The sequence below is a fragment of the Quercus robur genome, chromosome 7, assembly GCF_932294415.1.
Source record: "Quercus robur chromosome 7, dhQueRobu3.1, whole genome shotgun sequence".
Lineage (NCBI taxonomy): Eukaryota > Viridiplantae > Streptophyta > Magnoliopsida > Fagales > Fagaceae > Quercus > Quercus robur.
Window position 1 is genome coordinate 17,249,385 of NC_065540.1, and position 16,306 is coordinate 17,265,690.

Below are 16,306 nucleotides of genomic sequence, written 5' to 3' on the forward strand. Positions count from 1 at the left end.
GTAAGTGTAAGATATGGGCTGAGCGAGCTGTAGTTTTAGATGAGATTGATTCGGCCATTAGGGCTAACTTTGAGTCTAGAGGTTGGTTGCCTCTCTTAGAGATAAATCATCCACCCCCGACCGCCCTAATTAGAGAGTTCTTTTCAAACCTCTCTTGCCACGTCTATGATTCCAACACCCTTGTTAGGAGTTGGATACGAGGTGTTGAGTTCCCCATTACCCCTCGGGTAGTGGCTAAGGCTCTTGGGGTTCCGGTTGTTCAGGAGCCTGACTATCCCTATGATGAGTCACCCTCTTTAGATGTTGTCATGTCATATATCATTGGGTCATCTATCCAGTGAGGTTCTGATCCTCGGATCATGTCCGCTGAGCTTACCGAGATTGCCTATCTTTTCTTTAGGATAGCGTGTCATTCGTTGTGGCCTATTTCTCATTTCCACACCATCCCTTTAGAGCGATGTGTGTTTTTGTATGCGTTTGTTTCTGGAACGTCTATCAGTTTTCCTCACTTGTTCCTTCGTTCTTTGAACGAGGTTTATAAGAGTTATGCCGTAGGGCATGCGCTTATTCATCCTATTTTCATTCATAGGATTTTGCTCTTTTTAGGTCTAGATGGTTTTCCATCTGGTGAACCTGTGCATGTTGTTGCTCCCATAGGTGCCACCTTTCTTAAACAGAGGGCTGCTCACTTGAGAGTTGCTCCTTCACGTCCTAGAGGTGCGTCATCTAGTGTTGTTCCCCCTTTTCCCTCTTCTACAGGTGCTGGTGCTGCTGAGACATCGGGTGCTGCTACTAATGCTGATGTTCCTTCACTGACTGCTTCGGATGATTCAGACATTCGTCGTACGTTGGATCATGTCTTGACCGTTTAGGCGGCTCATGGACAGATTTTGGTGGACGTGCTCAATGAGATCCGTACCTTGCATACGGAGTTAGCGCAGTTTAGACCACCTCCCTTTTGATGATGGAGTTAGTTTGCCCTTTGGCATTCCGTCACAAAAAGGGGGAGTACTTTGTAGAGTTTTTGCTTTCAGGGGGAGAGTTTTTCTTTGGTTGGAGCTTGTGGAGTTTAGATTGTATCTAGGTGCTTCACTTTGTATTTTATCTTTTTAGCTCTTGCCATGTTTTTTATGGGATATTCATGTTAGGGGGAGTATATTTTTTTTGGTACTTTATATGTTTCTTGTTTCAAACTGTTTATTGATTTATATTTATGAGTTATTCATTGATATATGTCTTTATTATGTGTTGTTTGAAATCAAGAATTTAATGTGTTTACTTGTATTTTTTCCACACATGCGGTTATGCATTTTGTTTAGTGTTTCAGAAAATATACAGGTTGATTCAATTGAGCTGCTGTCTACACTTGCAACTGATAGATAGTAGTTAGGATTGAATTTGTTTTATGAGCATTATTTTTGTAAATGGCTTTTTTATTTCGTAAACTTTGAGCTTCTAGTTGTGTTTTGTCATGGATTGCCAAAGGGGGAGTTTGTTAGGTTCTAAAGACTTAGGAATTTATTTATTTAGAACTCTAATTTGTATTGTTGGCAAACCATGATCAAAATAATGTATTTAGAAGTGTTTTAGTCTTGCTCAAAGTTGTGCATTTATGTAAAGTTGGAATCAAGCTAAATGTAGAAAAGATTAATGCATTTCGGTCTGGCTCGATCGATCGAAGCTCGGGCAGAATATTTTTTCTGCAGAATTTTCCAACTCAGCCCTAGGTGTTTTAAAACGTTTTTAGGGTTTTTTATTTGTCCTAAGTATAAAAGGCAAACCCTAACCACGTTTTAGTGTTGCTCATATTGCTGTTTGTGTAAATCTCTTGTGAGATCTAGAGGAGCTTTCATTTACACAAACTTAGGGTTTTCAAGGAGAAGATTTATCTACACCTTGATGATCAATTCAGTTGTTGCCATTGAAACTTAAAGAAAACACAAGCGGATGTGCTTGTATCTAGTGGTGAATCCAAGAAAGAAAAAGTCCGTGGATTTGGAGCTTGCACGTGGTCGTGTCAGTAAGTTCTACTGGTTGGTAGCAATATGAAGTCAAGCGTGGGGGCTTGTAAGTCTTATTGTATGAACTTCGATTCTTTCAAGATAGTGGATTCAAGTTTACCTTAAGAATAGTTAGATTAAATCCTCCTCAGGTTTTTATCGGTTTGGTTTTCTGGGTAATCATATCTTGTGTTATTTATTTTCCGCTACTTTGCATGATTTGATCTTTGTTATTGTGATAACGTAGACTTGTTTAATTGGACTAAGTAACAACTTGGCTAATTACCTAGGTTAAATCAATTGTTTTAAGGGGTCTAAAAACTATCAGAAGTTTCTAAAGCAAAAGTCTCCAAAACATCTTTAACGTAAGGGGAATTGAAAAGTCAGAAGAGAAGAGCCCTTAATTCTGATTTGTTTCCTCCATTTATAGAGGTTAGGATGCTTAAAAGAATGAGATCAGATATGAATTGAAACATGTCCTTATCTCTAAAAAGTCAAAAAAGATAGGCTTTATCTCAATCAGGGGGTCCTCAGGCCAAGCCAAAAGTTTGTGCCAATCGACACTCCAAGAGTGCTGAATAGCCCTCTTGGGTGCCAGGTTTACGTTTGAATTTTGGTCCAATTTAGACTCCCTTTTTGAGGATTTTTCAATCGGGAATTGCACCTAGATGCATTTTAATCCGTATTCTAAAATTAATCCTTTTTTTCTTGATATTCAGGTCTTTAAAGTGATAATTATATTGTAGATAAATATTCCAAAAAGACTTGATTATCCATAATTTCTTTGTTATTTGATTATCCACTTTATTCTCATACAAGCAGGCATATTTTTGACACTAACCAACAACCAATCACAAAATTATTTAATTAATTTTAATTTTTTAACCAATTAGAATTAATTTAAATTAATCACGCGTGATCGGCTCCACCCAAACAAAATGCATACAGATCGTGAAAACTTGATCTTATAATATCTTTCAATTCGACGGTCCGATTTGGGAATCAGACATACCGTCGCGACCATTAGAATCTCAAAATCATTTTTATGATATGCAATTAATGAATTAATGCATGTAATGCAATTCTAAATTTTGGGTATATGAATGGCCACTCTAGTCATCTCCCAAGATTAAATTATGGGTGCAAAATCAAGTATCTACAATGCGTTAGAGATGTTTAGAATGTGGGCATCTTGTACATCACTTTTTTTGTTCATCTAAGGAGTTGTGGTATATTATAGATTGGGGTCTCTTCTCTCTTCCTCCGTACAAACTTAAGAACTATGGTATGATATTATTGTAATTGTGAGTGTATTTCTTTCTTGTTCCTCACGTTTGTTTGGTTACCACAAGAAAAACCTTCAGTTCCTTTCAAAGAATTTAGGTTGATTGCATGTACATCCACCATGGAGCATTTTTGTTTTTTCCTTAATAACGAATTGGTTGCCTCAGTGAGAGGCTTGCTTTGGCGCTCTCTATCCTTTTTGTCCAAGCTCATACCTAGTACACCATAAGGACATTTAGTTGCAGGAATTTTGAAATTCAAACTTAATTTCATGGGTGGTTGGTAGAGTTGGGTAGAGAGAAGAAAAATGTAGAAGAGGAGATAAATTGAAACAGTAAGTCGAAAGGTGAAATTTTTAATAACTTTCCATAATTGGTGACAAACCTTCTTGTAATTGCTGCATAACAAAAATGGTGGTGGTGATAGACTTATATAAAAATGATATCACTTCAATTAAAATTTGTGAACTTAACAAGTTGTAGAATAAAAATTGTTCCCATAGAATTTTGCTTAAATTGGAACATTGGCATCATTATAATTTTGTTAATGCATCTTTTTTTGGTTGAAAAAAGAAGAAGAAGAACATCTAATGATACATGTAGACATCAAACAAAAAGGATTCTTTTGAAATCAATTGGAGGAGATGGAACCAAATTTAAGAGGAAATGGAGTTCTTGAGCGTACAACTATCCATTGGGCTGGAGTATTGGATATGCGACTAAAGGTTTCTACAATATGATCCATGAGTCCGTGACCAATCGCAGGCTAGCTAGAAAGCAAACCTTAATTAGAGAATGCAGAGTACGGGGTGAGCCATAAGCAGAAAAAGGGCTAACTTAGAATGCGATCTTCTGGCCCACATGACTATGATATCTTAGGCCTCGTTAGACGCAACTTCAGTTTAACTTGGGCCGGGACCACCTTGGCTCAGGCACTAAGAGCTATTATATATCTCACCAAATAACTGTAGAGTGTAGAGTGTAGAGTGTAGAGTGTAGTTGTGGTTGCAAAGTAGTCACCGAAAATTTATCATCACTGTCATCGAAATCTAGGGTTGTGCATTGAATGGGTTGTAAAGATTTTTTGATCCAAATCAACCTGACCGAAGGGAAATTATTAACTCAACCCAGCACTTTAAACTATCACATGTGTAGTAATCAACCCACCCAACTTATATAGGACTTGTTGGGTTGATAAGTTTAAAGTTTGGTTTAACATTAACAAAATTATACTGTACTATTAGTATTTAATTTGTAAGAATCTTTTATTTTTTGGGTGATAAATTTGACACACCTGATGAGAATGCTTAAAAAAAAATTTTTTTGAGGATGTGAAATTTGTTATGCATAATTTTAGTAAAAAAATTCGGATACAAACATGCATATTTTTAGACTAAAATAAGAATGGTGGGGACACATTTATTGAGCCCCGGCTCCACTTGGCTTTAATGCTTTTTTATTTTTGAGAAGAGAGAATGAATATTATTGAAAAATATATCTAGCAAGTCTAGAGAAACATCTTTTATCCACACCAAAAAAACCTTTAATATATCTAGCATATTTAATCAGATGGTAAGTTATAGAATTGTCAAGTCTATCTACATAAGAAAAAGAAATACAGTTGTTGACAGCTATAGATGATTTGGCCGAAGCAAAGATATGGCCAAAGGGAGAAAAGGAATCTGCATCAGCTTTAAAGGTAAAACATCTTTTTATGCTTGTTTACACTCGTTATATTTCGTTAATAGTTGACACCAAAATGTACTCATGAGAATAAATAAAATTTTAAAAGCGGGTGTAAAAAAAAATTAAAAAGCATTATTGCCCTTATTACAAAGTTCTTTTAAGAACACGAATTTTGTTGTATTTTGTTATTGTAATCGACAATTAGTATGAAGAACCATTTTTACATGTATCTACTGTTTATATATATATATATATATATTTTCTATTATTCATTGTTTACTGGGTCATAAAAGAAAAATTATCTTATGCATTAAACATGTGTAGAGCGTGTTCATCACAAGCATGTGGACTTGATTTTTGCATGATCCATGTGCTTGTGAGAGATGCATTCCATACCTCCGGTGCACAAGATATTGGCTCGTCACAAGCAAAAAAAAAAAAAGGTTAACCCCAAAATTATACTAGAAAAGTTAATAAGTGTTTTAAGGACTTTGATTTAAAAAATATATATATATTTTTAAAAATTTTTATGCAAAAAAAAAAAAAAAAAAAAAAAATCTTCTAACATTTTTTATACATCTCATAAAGTAATATTAAATTTAAAAAAAAAAAAGTTTATTAACTGTCTAATTATATTATACACTTTCAGTGTGGGTTTGGATTTGCGTTTCCAAACCCATGTTTGCTTCTTTTTTTTTTTTTTTTGGAGCAGCACATGAACAGTGTATCAAGGCTTATGAACAATAAAAAAAGAGTAAACAGTATTTTTTTATATATTTAAAAATTATTTTATAACAGTATTTTTCAGTTTTCAACAAAAATAAATTGTATCTAAACGGACACTCAATCTTATATATAAACCAGTTTCTCTACCCTCATATTCATAAATAAATAAATAAATAAATATAAATAAATATAAAAAAAAAGTTTTCCTACCCTCACTTCAGCAAAAAAAAAAAAAAAGTTTTCCCACCCTCACAAATTTTGCCGCGATTAACTGAAGAGAGAGAGAGTGACCTTTCTTGAGACACTCACTGGAGGGACAGACAGTGTGGCAGAGTAGTTAGGTATCAGCTATGAGAAGTGGGCGGTAGTAGTCCTAGACCCTAGCCATGGATGAGTATTAATACATTGAAATTGACAAGAGTGAAAGGACAAACATGCACGTTCGTTGGGTGACTAACCGACATACCTAATGACACGTTTTTTATCCACATGCATGCACCGCTCGTCGTCGGGGCAGCACGTCATCTGATATATCTTTGGTGGTTGTGATTCATTTCTGAATGTGATCATGTCGTTTGCCACAGATTTTCTTTTCCTACTTCAACTTTTTCAGTCATTTGCCTATAATGGTAGGAGCTGACTAATAAATTTCATAAATTGTTTTTTCATTTTCATTGTTGGCTTCTTGATGAATGTAGATTGAAATAATTACTTCTGTTAATATCATTCATAATAGGACAGGAGTATCTCATTGCATGTTCTTGTGCACTCCTTAAAGAAACTAAAAATTTTAGCCAAAAAAGAAAAGGTTATATAGCCTAAATTGGATTGTGTTTGTATTGAAAAGTAGCAAAATATAATGAACAACTCATTTTTAAGTTGAAAGAAACTCGGTTATTTGTGAAAATACAATCGACTTTATTATAAAATTCAACATCGATCAATGTTCTAGATTACTTGTTAATTGGAGAGCAAAAATTAATTTAAAAAAACCAAATATTATTTATATATATATATATATATATTTATATATATAATAGAGAGAGGAGAAAATAGGTTCAAGTACATAATCTAACAATGAAATGCATGTTTAGAAAAAATGTAACATAAATTTATCGAAATTTTCCTCCAAATGAAAATTTATTGAATAATATTGTTCAAAGTTACAAAAATTATAATTTCAAGTTTTCAATACATAACCATACATATTTACATCTCAAAAATATTCTTCTTAAAAAAAATTTAAATTAGAGCAATGTTTCCACCCACAATGGATGGGTAGCCCACAACTCAAATTAGAGCAATATTACAAATACAATAATTTTCATAAAACTTTTTATAAATTTAACAAATTATTATTAATTCTTATATTCCCATCCATTAATACTATTTTATTATATTACCATCCATTATCACTATTTTATTATTTTTCATTTACATGTGTGAAAGAGACTCATCTAAATCGACTTATTCCCGGGAAAACAGAGCACTTTATAGAAAAGTTCCTCTTCAAAAATCCAAAGTCCAACCCAAACCTAACAAAAAACAAATGTGAAACTGTGCCAGAAGATTAATATGTTGTCAGAGTCTTGAAGCTTCCTTGTATTAATGTGACTACCTGACTGGAGTGTCAGAGACCCACACCATAAAAAATTAAAAAATAAATAAATAAATCAACTTCCCACCCAATTTCAATTGGATCGTTCGACTAATGCTCAACTTTCTATGTGAACAGGACACGGCCCCAATGTTGTGGCAGTGCATGCAAGTATGTCACTCTGCATCGTTTACATTCCACCAAATAATGGCACACCTCTAAAGATGAATAGAAGGCTAGAACAATAAAATACTTAGAGCACTCACAGCAGTGATGTTATATAGGTATAATACTATTTTTTAGCTTTTTAATACCCAAAAACCATTACGCAGCAGTGGAGCTAAATCTAAAAGATTTAGTTCCTCAGCTACAGTGCACATCTATCTTTAGATGTGCACTGTAACTCAAAACTAAAAAAAAAAATATATATTTTTTTATTACACTTCTCTCTCCTCTCTAATTAAAATATTCCTCTCTCTCTCTCTCTCTCGCTCTCTCTCTCTCTCTCTCTCCCGCTTCTCTTACTTCTTCTTTCTTCCTCAATTTTTTTTTTCTCTCCAGCTCGCCGGCCTCCCTCATCCCTCAGCTCGCCGGTCATTTTTTTTTTCTCTCTAGTTCGCCGGCCTCCCTCGTCCCTCAACTCGCCGGTCATTTTTTTTTTTTTCTCTCTAGCTCTTAGCTTGCTGGTCAATTTTTTTTTTCTCTCTCTAGCTCGCCGGCCTCCCTCATCTCCCACATCCCTCAGTTCGCCGGCTAGCTCCCTCACCGCCGACCTGTTCCACCGACCCAACTCGCCGACCCTCGCCAAGCCCCATCGCCGATCTCCCCAAGCCCCATCGCCCAGTCCGTGCCCTCCGCCGGCCTCAATGTCACCGGCCCAAGCCCCAATCCGTCGATCCATGCCTCCGCCCAATCCTCCGATCAGACCCACGCCGCCCAGTCCTCCCCACTCCGCCGATCAATGCCTCCGCCCAGTCCTCCGATCAGACCCACGCCATTCTCTTTGCTGTGATTTGTTTGTTTTTTTTTTTTTTTTTAATGTATTTTCATGTGGGAATGATGTTTGATTTTTTTTTTTCTTCTGTGGGTTTGATGGCTGTGGTGGTGGCGATGGTGGTTGTTGTGGCTACGGTTTAGTGGTACGGTGTTTGGTTTTTTTTTTTTTGTGGGTTTGGTTGTGTCTGCTGGTGGTGGTGGTAGTGGTGGTTGTGGGTGTGGCTGATGGTAGAGGTGGTTGTGGATGGTGCTGGGTTGTTTTTTTGGGTAGTGGGATATATTATTTTATTGTAGGTGGTATATTATTTTATTGTAGGGATATATTATTTTATTGTGATGTTTATATTATTTTATTGCGTTGATAGCTAAAATAGATCCACTGCTGCAGCATATGTGTAGGTATAATAGATAAAGTAACTTTTGGTGGAGCTAAAAAGCTAAATTCTTAGCTCCACTGCTGTGGCTCTTATGTCAAGAAAATTAATGGGCTAAGAATGCATTGACCCATTTGGTAAATTAATCAATTAATTAGTCAAGTGAATTAATTAGATTTAATTACATGCAATAAACGTGGTGGCATAAACAAATCACCAACTAACTTAAATACAATGGAAAATAAAATTGTCACAGGTAATTTGTTTACGAATGGAGAATACCACCGAGACAAAACTTTATTGGGTGAATTTAAGGTCACCACTTCCGAGAATCTACTATTATCAAAACAAGCGGTTACAAGTAAAAGGAATCCCAGTACTTAATACCAACCTATAATTGAACCCTTACTCCAATACCCAATTGGATTTGTAATGTAAATTGGACTTGTAATGTAGCGGCAATCTCTCATTTCAATGCACAGCTCCTAGTACGTGACTAACCAATGATGCATAGATCCCAGTACGTGACTAACACACCAACTTGAGGAAGATGTAGGCTGCAAAGTTCTTCAGTTCATCCAACAATGAAGATCAAGAAGTTTCTTGGTTATAAAACTCTTGGTGCAAAGACGCAGTAGATTCTAGAGAGAATATGATGAATTAGGGAAAATTGTCTCCGGTCACAATGTGCATGTATAATCACTTTGCATCATGTTGCATCTCTTTGCATCAAGCATGACAGTCCTTAAAATAATCCTTATATATATCTAAGGTTGTGAGAAAAGAAACCTTACACAAATACACATGAATATGCGTGAAATCAGATATGAAAATTCTAATTTTGTAATTCTCGACAGATACAGCTGTTGTCGAACTTCAACATTAAACCTCGATAGATATTATTCTGTCGAGATATCTGTCGAGTTTTAATGAACAACACTTCTTCACTTGTTTCTTGGACAGATTTGCATGGTTTCAATACTAAACTTGAACACTTGTTTCTTGAAGTACTAAACTCATCCTAGATCTATCAAATTACAAGTAAAGTGCGTTTTGTAAAAGGATTAGCCAACTTACATAACATATGTCTCTAACAATTCTCATATATGTCCTAACAATCTCCCCCTTTGACAATCTGTGACAAAACCAAGACTTCTTATGAGAGAAGTCTTAAATCACTAAACTCATAATTACTTGTTGAATTACAAAACAAATCTAACCCTAACACAAACTCTTGAAAAACTTTGCAAGAAGAGAGTTCATGGCATGATAGATTTTCACAACCTGTCTTTCTGAAACACTTTAAACAAAAATCATTAAGGCATCTTAGTGTGAAACAAAAATAAAGATTGCATACATAAAGAAACATGTGTATAAAGAGATAAAAGAAACAACACATGGAGAGATAGGTGAAGAACAACATACATCATCATATATATATATATATGAAAATAAATACAATGTATGTCATAAATAAATGGTCACAAGACCGGTGTACAAGAGGATAATGTAACCAAAAAGTAAGAAAAGAAAAGTACATAAAATCCTCACTATATCCCTCAAGATTATAAACACTCCCCCCAAACAAAAAATGTCATATGCTAACTCTCCCTCTAAATACAAGACTACTTTCATCCCAAAACTACTTCCCCTTTTTGTCACAAATGACAAAGAGTAAGTCACCGAGAGGTCATTATCTCATCATCACTGGAAGAGCTAGCATCCTTATCCTAATCGTCATCACCATCATCATCATCCTCATCTATCGAAACCTCTGGAGAAGAAGATGGAGAAGCAGTGAAACCACCAAGACGAGCTTGTCATCGTGCAATCAAACCGACACGGGTGTTCACCTGACACAACTCATAAGAGAGAGTGTCAAGGCGAGCATCCATGCATTGAAATTGCACCATGATAGCCTCAAGGCTCACATCACCAGCTGAGGAAGGAGCGGAGGTGGAAGGAACAGCAGATGCTGCAGGACCGGTAGACTCCACACATGGTTGCTTTAGTCGAAGCTGGGTCTCACTCCATCGAAAAAAAACCGACGTCGATGGCACCCATGGTGGTGAAGTAGGGAGAATCAAGAATGGGGATGGAAAAATGGCGAAGGGTCCGCGTGATAGTCGAAGGAAAGATAAGCTTATCACAGGTCACTGTATCCTGATAGATATCAAGGATAGAAATGATGAAATGAGAGGGGAAGTTTATAGTAAGATCCTCAAAGAAGGACAACAAAAATCGAGCACGAGGCTCTGTGATAGAGTTATAGTGAGACAGTAGAGTAAGAACAAATGTCATCACCATATTAAGTAATCTCAGATCTTTTGCAAAGCCCAAGCATGGGGTGTTTTGCTTCCCACCCCATGTGGAAGGTGTCTTACAAAAATGAGATAGAAGCTTGTCTCTGGACACAATCTGAAGATGCTGACAATTGTTGTAGTTAGGATGCGCTACCCTCGAAACATGTAGTACCTCAGATATAAGATCCAAGGTAACTACGATGCATGTACCTCAAAATGTCATGGCAAAACAAGGTACAGAGGTATCGATGTTGTATATGTTGGAGTAAAACTCCTATATAAACATGATGGGACACCTCAAGGGTATCTCACAAAGAGATTCCCAGCCCTGAGTTCGAATTACCGTAGGGAGAGGAGTGTCGGAAAAGTCCGACAGAACAACATGGCATTCCGGATGAATGCCACATTTTTGAAAGTTCTCAAGGAAGTCCTGTTAGGCCTTCCCATCATGGAACCGAACGTGAAGAGGGGGAACGAGAGGATAAAAAGAAGAAGACCCGGAGCCAAGAAGGTTCCGAGTCGGAGTGGATTTGCACTTAGATGCCATATGCAGTCTATCCGAGAGAGAGAGAGAGAGAGAGAAAGAAATAGAACACAATCACAATCCAGAAATAGGAATGAAAGAGTACGTACGCATGAAATATGCATGAACATGTGATGTGCTAAAAATAAATTGCATCATGTTTTGAAACCCAATCCAAACCTACTAGCACACAATTTTCAATAGTCAAGCACACATCTAAATGCATGAAACATTGTTAAAATGCTAGTGGAATGCAATGCATGAGCATATTACACCAAAACAACACATCCCAATCCACAAATTTCACAAAATTCTCAAATATCCCAAAAATTTTCAAAAACCCCAAAACCTAGGTCTAAAATTCATGAATGCATGAAAAATGAAGGTTTTAGGACACTTACCAAGTGATTTGATCTTGGTAGAGGCCGAAAAAACAATGGGTAGAGAGATTTGAGTGAGGGAGATGTGTTTGGGGCGAGAGAAAAGTGTTTCTGTCGAGAGAGAGAAGAGAAAATGAAATCTGATTTTGGCGCTCAGCCCTTAAATAGAAATCGTAGCTTGATGGATCGAAGTATCTGTCAAGTACTAATTCTCAACAGAAATGAATTTGTTGAGGTGCTGTCGAGGATCTTTCGATAGCAAAAGTACCTCGATGGATCGAGAAGCTGTCGAGAATCTATCGACCAAACATAAAATTTCTCGATGGATCGAGAAACTCTAGAGAAGCTATCGAGACAAATTCCAGAAAGCTTGATGGATCGAAATTAAGCTAACTTCTGTCGAGAAAAGAAGAAAGAAGGGCTTGATAGATGTGAATCTGTCGAGGATCTATCGAGAAGCTGTCGAGCTTGAAGAAAACAGGTTTTTCAAAGAGAGGAAAAACACTTAGAGATTAATGCAACAAGTAAGCTACTCAAACATAGATCCAATCAACATATTAAGCTCTAAAAAATATCTCTCAACAAAAATTGCAAAGCATTCAAAAAACCAAAACACACACTCACACACACACTAAACAAGTCTAACCAGTTTTATATTTCAAAAATAAGTTACGACAGTTTAGTGAGCATACATAAATATATGTATTCTTTGTGATGGTCAAATCACATTGTACCTGCACATATATGAAAAGTAGCAAAGAATATGCGTGTTGTGTGTGAAAACATAGCAAGATTGCATAAGTGTCTCATATTATGACAATTTGAGATATGAGAAAATCAAATACACTAACACACAATCATAACTATTTAATGGGAATTATCACCTTCGAGGTACATCCTATAACTCTCACGTCTCCTAGAAACACGCTTGCAACCATATTTAAAAGCATTTTGATTCTTTTTAATTTTGATTTTCTTTGCATATTTTTCTTTTTGAGCATATCATGCATAAGCATATAAGAGAGAGAGAAGAAATATTCAATTATGTTAAGCCACAAACATCACAATTTTGCTGTGCCGAAACACATAGATGTTATACATGATTGGTGGGCTTTAGTGGTGAGATGGTTATCTATGCCTTTTTTTTAGGACTTTTTAGTCCTTCCCATCAAAAAAAGTGATATGAGTGTTAAGTATAAGAGATTAATTAATAGTACTTATCACAAACACAAGCTACAAACCTCACTTACTTAGTTGTGCATTGAGGTGCTCATCTAAACTACAAAAGATACAAAATTTAGAAAACTTTGATTCAATGGTCATCCAAGATACACAAGTACCAATATACACATAACACAAGCTACAAAATATGCTTATGCAACCATATTTAAAAGCATTTTGATTCTTTTTAATTTTGATTTTCTTTGCATATTTTTCTTTTTGAGCATATCATGCATAAGCATATAAGAGAGAGAGAAGAAATATTCAATTATGTTAAGCCACAAACATCACAATTTTGCTGTGCCGAAACACATAGATGTTATACATGATTGGTGGGCTTTAGTGGTGAGATGGTTATCTATGCCTTTTTTTTAGAACTTTTTAGTCCTTCCCATCAAAAAAAGTGATATGAGTGTTAAGTATAAGAGATTAATTAATAGTACTTATCACAAACACAAGCTACAAACCTCACTTACTTAGTTGTGCATTGAGGTGCTCATCTAAACTACAAAAGATACAAAATTTAGAAAACTTTGATTCAATGGTCATCCAAGATACACAAGTACCAATATACACATAACACAAGCTACAAAATATGCTTATGCAACCATATTTAAAAGCATTTTGATTCTTTTTAATTTTGATTTTCTTTGCATATTTTTCTTTTTGAGCATATCATGCATAAGCATATAAGAGAGAGAGAAGAAATATTCAATTATGTTAAGCCACAAACATCACAATTTTGCTGTGCCGAAACACATAGATGTTATACATGATTGGTGGGCTTTAGTGGTGAGATGGTTATCTATGCCTTTTTTTTAGGACTTTTTAGTCCTTCCCATCAAAAAAAGTGATATGAGTGTTAAGTATAAGAGATTAATTAATAGTACTTATCACAAACACAAGCTACAAACCTCACTTACTTAGTTGTGCATTGAGGTGCTCATCTAAACTACAAAAGATACAAAATTTAGAAAACTTTGATTCAATGGTCATCCAAGATACACAAGTACCAATATACACATAACACAAGCTACAAAATATGCTTATGCAACCATATTTAAAAGCATTTTGATTCTTTTTAATTTTGATTTTCTTTGCATATTTTTCTTTTTGAGCATATCATGCATAAGCATATAAGAGAGAGAGAAGAAATATTCAATTATGTTAAGCCACAAACATCACAATTTTGCTGTGCCGAAACACATAGATGTTATACATGATTGGTGGGCTTTAGTGGTGAGATGGTTATCTATGCCTTTTTTTTAGGACTTTTTAGTCCTTCCCATCAAAAAAAGTGATATGAGTGTTAAGTATAAGAGATTAATTAATAGTACTTATCACAAACACAAGCTACAAACCTCATGAAAGTTCAAAAACGTGTACAAAAACACTTTTGAACGTTTAGACCCCCAAAAACCAACTTAACCAACACAAGCAATATGTTAAACAACAAGTGTGCGGAAACTTAACATATGCTATAATATGAAATTGGTTAAACAACTATCTAAGCCATAACAAAATAAACCACAGCAGATAAAGTAAAGGCAGAGATAGAGAGGAAGGAAGATGCAAACACAGAGATAACACCAGATGTGTTATCGAAGAGGAAACCGAAGACCTCGGCGAAAAATCTCTCCGCCGCCCTCTAAGCGGTAATCAATCCACTAGAAAATACAGTTGGGATACAATGACAGCAATAGACCCTCCAAGCCTAATCTACCCAATGCACCTAAGCCCTCCAAGCTTCTTGCTCCAACGAGGTTGCGCCGAACCTTTTTCTTTTCTAGTTTTCCGGATTCCGCTACTACACCGTAGCATCAACCAATGAAGATTGGCTCCTTCCTAACTGCTTCCCAGAACTCCAAACGTCTGTCTCACAGAGATGATAATGGTGAGAACCAGGTTTGGTATAATGCCTCTCAAGGATTTGACAATGGAGAGGAAGAGAGTGAGGGAATTTGATGAGACTCTAAGGTAGAGATTGTGGGTGAAACAATCTGGTTTTTCTTTAGGGTTTCTCTCTCAAAATTCTCTCTGGAAGCTCTCTTTCAATCGTGGGTTAAAAGGGTATTTATACTTGAGTGAAGAGGAATGCGAAACGTCAGGTTTTTCCAAAACAGGGGTGGCTCGCGGCTTGACCTCGCGGCTTGACCAAGTCGCGAGATCCAGTCGCGAGTTAACCGTATGGCCAGTTGTCCTGTTTTGTCCTGTAGTGCTCCAGCTAGCATGACTGTTCATCTTCCAGCATGCTTGGCACGTGTGCATCTTCTGGCGGGTTGAAGCCGCGAGTCCACCCGCGAGTCCCAGCCGCGACACTCTGTTTTCTTGCACACTCTTGAGCAAACTTCACTCTATCTCACTCACTACCCTTACAACAATCCCACCTAAATACAGGGTTACTAAATGCTGAATTACAAGCAAATTTGGCACGGAATAAAGCCAATTAGATGGTTGAATAAATTCAACCTTACACCTCACTTACTTAGTTGTGCATTGAGGTGCTCATCTAAACTACAAAAGATACAAAATTTAGAAAACTTTGATTCAATGGTCATCCAAGATACACAAGTACCAATATACACATAACACACACTATTTTTATATTTTACTGATTTTTCATTTTTTTTTTAATGAAAAACAAAATAAAGCAAAACTGAAAACAAAAATAAACAAAAACGTGTTAAACAAAGCAAAGCATAAAACTAGACTGACTCAAAACAAGAAAGCAAAACAAACAAGTAATGCATAACCATGAGGGGGGAGAGAGAGAAAAAAAAAAGTGACTAAATCACTTTGAGCCTTTTTCCTTCCACATCTTGAAAGAACCTTTCCTTTGAGCAAACATTTGATCCGGTAGTGAGGGAGAAGAATTGAAACTGTTCAAGTTCGAAACGAACATGAGAGCCTTGAAAAGATCTCCAAGAGGAGCAAAAGATGATGGAAACTGATTCTGGTTTATGGACGAGAGCATACTATTGCTTTGTTGAATGGCTAACCACTTGTAGCAATTTAGACGAGTATACCCTAAAGCTCCACAGTGATGACAGAAATGCGGCTTCTTCAGTTGAGACTTTTTGCTGTTAACTTTCTTAGTCTTAGGATTTCTAGTCTCTTTCTTTTCAACCTTAGGGGGTGCTCCAAAAATATATTTGCCTTTATCTATGTTCTCACTAGCTATTTCATTTTTTTTCTTCATCATTCTTAGAATTATCAT